General features: G+C 37.3%; 1 non-coding gene across 1 annotated transcript; it reads left to right on the forward strand.

Moving 5' to 3' along the window:
• Window positions 1-5,511: 5,511 nt before the first annotated feature.
• Window positions 5,512-5,618, forward strand: LOC122121163. Its single transcript, XR_006149901.1, has one exon. It is a non-coding gene; the product is annotated as a U6 spliceosomal RNA (small nuclear RNA).
• The last annotated feature ends 1,025 nt before the right edge of the window (window positions 5,619-6,643 follow it).

Here is a 6,643-nt window from a genome sequence, read left to right on the forward strand (position 1 = left end):
TTGCATGTTTGGGATGTTCTCTCCTAGGATCTTGTTAAACAAATTTCCTAGACCATTGACTTCTGGCTCTAGGTGCTCCTCTACACACATTTTCCTCAGATTAGGCCTTGTAATGGTGTCTTCCAAGGGTTGAATGTTGAATAGATCTATCATATTTCTTGGATTTGTCTTGAATGGTTGTATGTTCTTTCTCTATAATATCTAGGCTGTCTTCTATCCTCAGGATTCAGTCTTCTGCATGGTCTATCCCACTATCCACACTTTCTACTTTTTTTTATTTCCTTATAGTTGTTGGGCTTTTATGGCTTCAAATTCTTTGTTGGATCTTTGTTTTAGATGTTGTATGAAATTCTTTACTTCCTTAATTTAGTGTTCAGTGTTTATTCTCAAATCACTTAGTTGATTAGTTATGGTTTCCTTGGACTCCCATTTCTTCTGTTGGGATCCATTCATCATTCTCTTTGTGGACTCCCTGACTTCTTTCAGCTCTCTGTTTATGGATTGCATGAATGCCTCTAGTGATCTCTGTCTATTCTCATCCCGCTCTCTCATTTTCTGTATTACTCTTTGATTAGCTTCCTCACGTCCATGCAATTCTTGTAGTTCTCTTTGTTTGATCTCAGCCTGCTCACACAATTCCTTTATTTCTTTTTGAGTGTAGTCAAACTGCTCAGGCAATTCCTTTATGTATCTTTGAGTAGCTTCCTCACGCCCATGAGCTTCCTGTTTTGATCTTTGGTTTGCCTCCTATCTCTCCCTATCATGATCACACAGAGTCCATTGCAGGTTTTCAATCTTTTCATTTACCATAATTACCATTAGTGTTTGTAGAGCTTTTTGGGAGCTCTCTTCTGGATTATTCATTATCTGTTCTGTCCACTGATTATCATGAGTGGAGTTGAGATACCCGGACTTGCCAGTTTTCTTGTGATTTTCCAGCTTATACTGCCCATTTGGGATGAGAGTAACAACAGTTTGGTCCTAGAAAACTATCTTAAGGCAAGCATCAACAAAGTCTTTAGTTGCACAGTCCAAAGCCTGCAGATATAATCTAGTTCAACAGATATACTTTTCAACATCAAACAACTATGTATTAATAGGCTACGAACCACAAAGAAGAATTTGGCAAACAAGAAGTTATTAGGTTTAGTGAGAGATATGGGTATAAATAGGAATAGGTGGATGTGGAAAGGTAGAGGGAGAGCTAACTTAGTCCTAATCTCAAAGCAGAAAATAGGTTGGATAGATTGATAGTAGAGACGAGGGAAAAAAGAAAGAGAAAAAAAGACAAGGAAAAATAGTAAAAAAAATTAAAAATTAAAAAGTGAAACACTTAAAAATTATGCAAATTAAAAACGTAATGTTCAGCGAAGGACGGGAATAGGATAAGAGAAGGGGAGGAATAGAAAGGAGACGTGAAAAATTAAAAAATAAAAATGTGTAAAATTTTATATATGTATATAGAGGTAATACGGCTATTAAGGAATTTAAGTCTAAAAGGTTTTAAATTCAGTAATAATTTTCTGGATTAAGTGTGTATACAATGGGGGATAAGGTCTAATAATTGAGTACAGGTATATCTGAGAATGAGCAGAAAAGCGATTAAATCATGCAAAGAAGAACGAAAGATAAGAAAAAGTGAAAAGAATGAGAAAGAAAGGAAAAAACGATCAAAAGGTCAGTAGAGCTAAACAAATATGAAAAAAAGCACACACACACACACATACCCCTAAAATAAAAATTATAAGAAGAAGAAAAAAAAGTTAATAGAAAACAATTTTTTAAAGTTAAAAATTAAAAATGTTAAAAAATTTTTAAATAAAATGTACCAAAAAAAGAGTTCTTTCCTTTTTGGGGGTGAGATGGGAAGATCCTGTATCTCCCTTGTGTCCATTACCAGTCTCTTGTTGGAGTCTCTGGTCTGATTGTGGTGTTTGATTTTCCTGTAGCTTGGTTGTTTTCTTAAGTCAGTTTGTTTGAGCAGGCAGAAAAATGCTTTGCTTTACCTAGGATTTTGTCATCCGCCTCCCAGGCTACTTCAATGGGAGGGAGATCTGCTTTGAATATCAAAGAGGGTGATGGCTGTTTCTTCTAGGTTGGAGATTCTGTGATGGGGCTAGGTTCTGGGTAGAGTTGAGGTCTTTTAGCAAACAGTAGCTTTTCCCTGAGGGGCTAGCATCTGAGGCAGTCACAGAGCCCAGTCCAGGAGCCATCCTCAATGTTTAATGTTACTGAATTTCAATTGATTATCTAGGCTGCTGTAGGGAGGGGCAGCCTCTGGCTCTGTTTACCCAGTGATGAAAGCCACTCCTGGGGCTGGCACAGGCCCAGGCTGGGTGACTTTCTTCTGGGTGGAGCTGAGCCTGGCAGGTCAGGTTAGTTTCCTGTGACCTGCTAAATGACTTTTTGTTTTCATCCAAGGACTGATTTGGAGGTAGATTCTCAGCCACGCCTTTGCCAGTATCAAAGATGGAGATCTCCAGTAGTGGGCAGCGAGGGGTGGCCTTCCCTTCTCTGCTCTCTGAGGAGGAATGAGGAAGTCAGGCTTCTACTCAAACAGGAGTCTGATTCCTGGGTCATCTGTGGTCGGCGATCTGAAGGATGAAGATACCTGCTCCTTGTCAGTTCTTGCTGGTGTTGAGTAGAATCCTCTCTCCTGCTGCATCTGGTGCCTTTGTCCTAGACTCTCTGTGTTGCAGGTATGGTTGTTACGGACACCCCCGCCCCCACCACAGCAGCTCCGGCTACTGGCAAGTGCTCAGATTTGTCTCCTTGGCTGGATTTTCCCTCTCTGGCCTAACTCTCTGTACTGTGTTGGCACACTTGGTGTGATTCTCTGGCTTAGGACTCTTCACTGGAGCACTAATACTGCTTTCTATATGAGAGCTTGTTTAGCTTCCAGCTTCTCCTCTGCTATCTTCCCGGAACCCTAAATTTAAATTTAAATGATAAATTATTTTTAAAATCGTTTCACTAGGGCACACGTATGGATAGATAAGTGATGTGGGCAGAATCAGAATTATTCAGAAGGTTGTAAATGGATGCTTACGTAGTTTTCTCTCGGCTGGATCATAGAATAGAGACTGTCCTAATTGGAACAAGTTAGCCTTCCGAGGGAGGTTTTCTGCATATAAACACGGCATCAACATTTTATTAGAGGATTATTCAAGATTAGCTATATGTTGATTGATAATGACTGATCATGACAGAAAGTTGACGGAAAACCATCTACACTTCAGTGAGGTTCTGATTTGTGCTTCACAAACTGTTATGAAAGTTCTACATGAGAAATCTAGCAGCCACATTTCTAAAAAGTCCTTGGGTTGTTACACTTTCTGATATTGTCTCAATCCAAGTACTTCTCCTTGGAGTTCCATACTGTTCAATGATGCTGTATTAGCTCTTTGTTACAATTTGCAGGCTGGGGGCTGGCAAGGTGGCTCAGTGGTAGAGTGCTTGCCTTGCATGCATGAGGCCCTGGTTTCGATTCCTCAGCATCACATAAGCAAAAAGAAAAAAGCCGGAAGTGGCACTGTGGCTCAAGTGTTAGAGCACTTCCCTTGAGCTGAAGAGCTGAGGGACAGCGCCCATGCCCAGAGTTCAGGCCCCACGACCAGACCTCCCCCCAAAAAATAAATAATTTGCAGACTGGTCTTTTTAATGAAATTTGTGCTTATCAAAATTGCTCTCCAAATTCCATCCACAAACTGCATACAAAATTTATCTGAAAAAATTTGTATCTGTTGATAGTGCATATACTTTTAGTTTCATTACAAATATAGAATGTAGTAAAAATTTTCATAGCAATTATACTGCACTAGCTTGTGGGCAGGCTCTAATGTAAATAATATACTGTGTTCATGTAGAGATTTTGAGTATCCAAAGTAATAAGCCTGTGGTCCTAAAACCAATACCTTACTTATATTGAGTGACAAATACCACTTCATATATGGACACAAGTTTTCCTTGTATCTTTTTAATATATATTTTTATTATAAATACTGTACAAAGGGGTTACAGTTACATAAGTAAGGTAATGAGTACATTTCTTATTGAGCATTGTTACTCCCTCCTTTGTTTTAACCCTACCATCCCTTCCCTTCACTCCTCCCAACCTCCCGCCTTCACCCATCCTCTGATAGAGTGTCTTGTATATCTCATTGTTACAATGGGTCAACCAGTATCCTTTCCTCATATCTTAAATGAAGAAATGCTGGCTTGATTTATGCTGATTCTACTTTTGTAGACACATCTAAAATCACTGGCCAAGTCCAAGAGCACGTAAATGAAATGCCATCATTTTTTTGTCAGTTGGTATAATTGTGTTCTACACATTTATTGACAGGTTACAAATTACTCTCAAACTTTAAAACATTAAAAATACTTTCTTTTTTTTTCTTATTTTCTTGGCCAGGAAATCAGCAAGACCTCAGTCAGCATTTCTCTCATAGGAATTTTCACATAGGTTAGTTAAATGTATATGTAGAGTCCAGTTTTCTGAGGATTCACTCATCTGCCTAGGAATTCATGCTGGCTGTTGGAAAAAGAGCTCAAGTAAAGATGCCATTTAAAGCCTTATAACTTTACTCTTTACCAGGGTATTCTCTTGCTACTTTTGTTGTTGAGAGTGTCTACAAGACTAAGAATTCCATGAGAAGAAGGGAGACACCATATGACTTATACCCAATTGACTTGCTATCACTTGTACAGCATTTTGTAAGTCAAATCTCTCTAAAACTACCAGTTTTAAGAGATAAGAGGAGTGGTAAAAGAACTCTTAGAGACAAATACATCTTCAACACGTATTGTTCCAAGTATTCCGTTTAGGCATATTCAACAAATGGTGAAACTTATGTTGGCTGTAATTATGTGTCTTTCTCCATGTGTGCATGTATACATGTGTATATGTATGTGTGTGAATAGTAACATACATGTGTACATTATGGCTTATATCATCATTTATTCCTTGCTAACAAATAAAGTAAGGAATCCCTAAAGTTTTAACAGAAACTGTGTAGTTAAAGTCTTAACTCTTCACTCTGCTTCTTTACACAAAGACTTTGCAACTCCTCATTAATAAAGTTTCCATAAGCTCTGAAATGCACATACTTAATGCTTAATGTCTGCTACCATAAATCTTAAATACTTTATAGAAAAGTTTTATACTTGCCAAATAGTCCTTTTTTTTGGCATATATAAGCAAAATCCCCATAGTAAGCATATTTAAAACATTAAAACTTTTAACAAACCTTAACACTTTCTTCAATGTTCATTTTGACAGGTGCCTTGTATAGAATAATTGAATTCCTCCTCATACACATCTCTTGAACAATAAATATCCAGAATTATTTTGTTTTTGGTATGTCTATCTTGATTTTATTCTTAAATGTGTGCTTATGTAAGAAATACATGATTCTAAAATTTCACAACAATTCTTTTGAACTTACTTTTTGTTGAATTGTCTAGTTTAATAAAATCAATAAAAATTATACTTTATATAAAAAACGTTTTATGCTCAATTTAGCATCACATACACTAACATTGGAACAATACAGAGAAGATTAGCACACCCCAGGCGCAAGGATGACATGAAAATTCGTGGAGCGTTCCATATTTTTTACAACAGATGCTGAAAGGTATGTGGCCACAAGGGAACCGTACTGCATTCTTGGTGGGAGTGTAAACTTGTTCAACTACTTTGGAAAGTAGTATGGAGTTTCCTCAAAAGACTCCACATAAACTCCTCTATGACACAGTAATCCCACTTCTGAGGATTTACCCAAATGATCATAAACAAGACCATACTAAAACTATCAGCACAACTATGGTTATTGCAACATTATTTACGATAGCTAAGATATGGAATCAACCCAGATGCCCCATTAGATGAATGGATCAAGAAAATGTGGTATATATACACAATGGAATTCTATGTCTCCGTCAGAAAGAATGACATCTCCCAATTTGATAGGAAATGGAAAGACTTGGAAAAAAAATTATTGTGTAAAGTAAGCCAAGTCCAAATAAATATAGGTCCCATGATTTCCCTTATTTTCAATAACGAATATATGTCTTGGATAAGCAGAAAAGTTCAAAAGATATGTGCATATATCCAGATAAGATGATGTTAAAGAAATTGAACCCCAAGGTAGGGACACAAGTGGTTTTTTTTGTTTCTTGCTATTGTTTCTAACGTACTTATAATGTGCGATGTCATTTTTTTGTTTCTTTGTATGTTTCTCCCCATGCTATAACCCCTGTTTTCTCTGTATTTGAAGTTGGTGCACTTACATCTTGTATGCATGCTTCTCTAATTTGGGGAGGGGAAGGGAAAAAATGCTCAAACCGGGATACAGGTTGACCCATTGTAACAATGAGATGCACAAGACACTATGTTGAAAAATGAACTTTACAATTTAGGCGAAGGAAGGAAGGGTGAGGGGAGTGTACTTGTGGAGGTGGGAGGGAAGGGATGGTAGGGGAAATACAAAGGAGGAGTTAACAATGATTGTTAGGAAATATACTAGTTTCCTTGTTCATGTAAATGTGACCCCTCTGCACAGTATTATTACAATAAAAAACATATAAAATGCTCTGAGATGGAAGAGTTTATTTCCTCTATTTTACCCATATAATATCGTTA

Source organism: Dipodomys spectabilis, unplaced genomic scaffold (assembly GCF_019054845.1).
Source record: "Dipodomys spectabilis isolate Male_0828 unplaced genomic scaffold, ASM1905484v1 ptg000185l, whole genome shotgun sequence".
NCBI lineage: Eukaryota > Metazoa > Chordata > Mammalia > Rodentia > Heteromyidae > Dipodomys > Dipodomys spectabilis.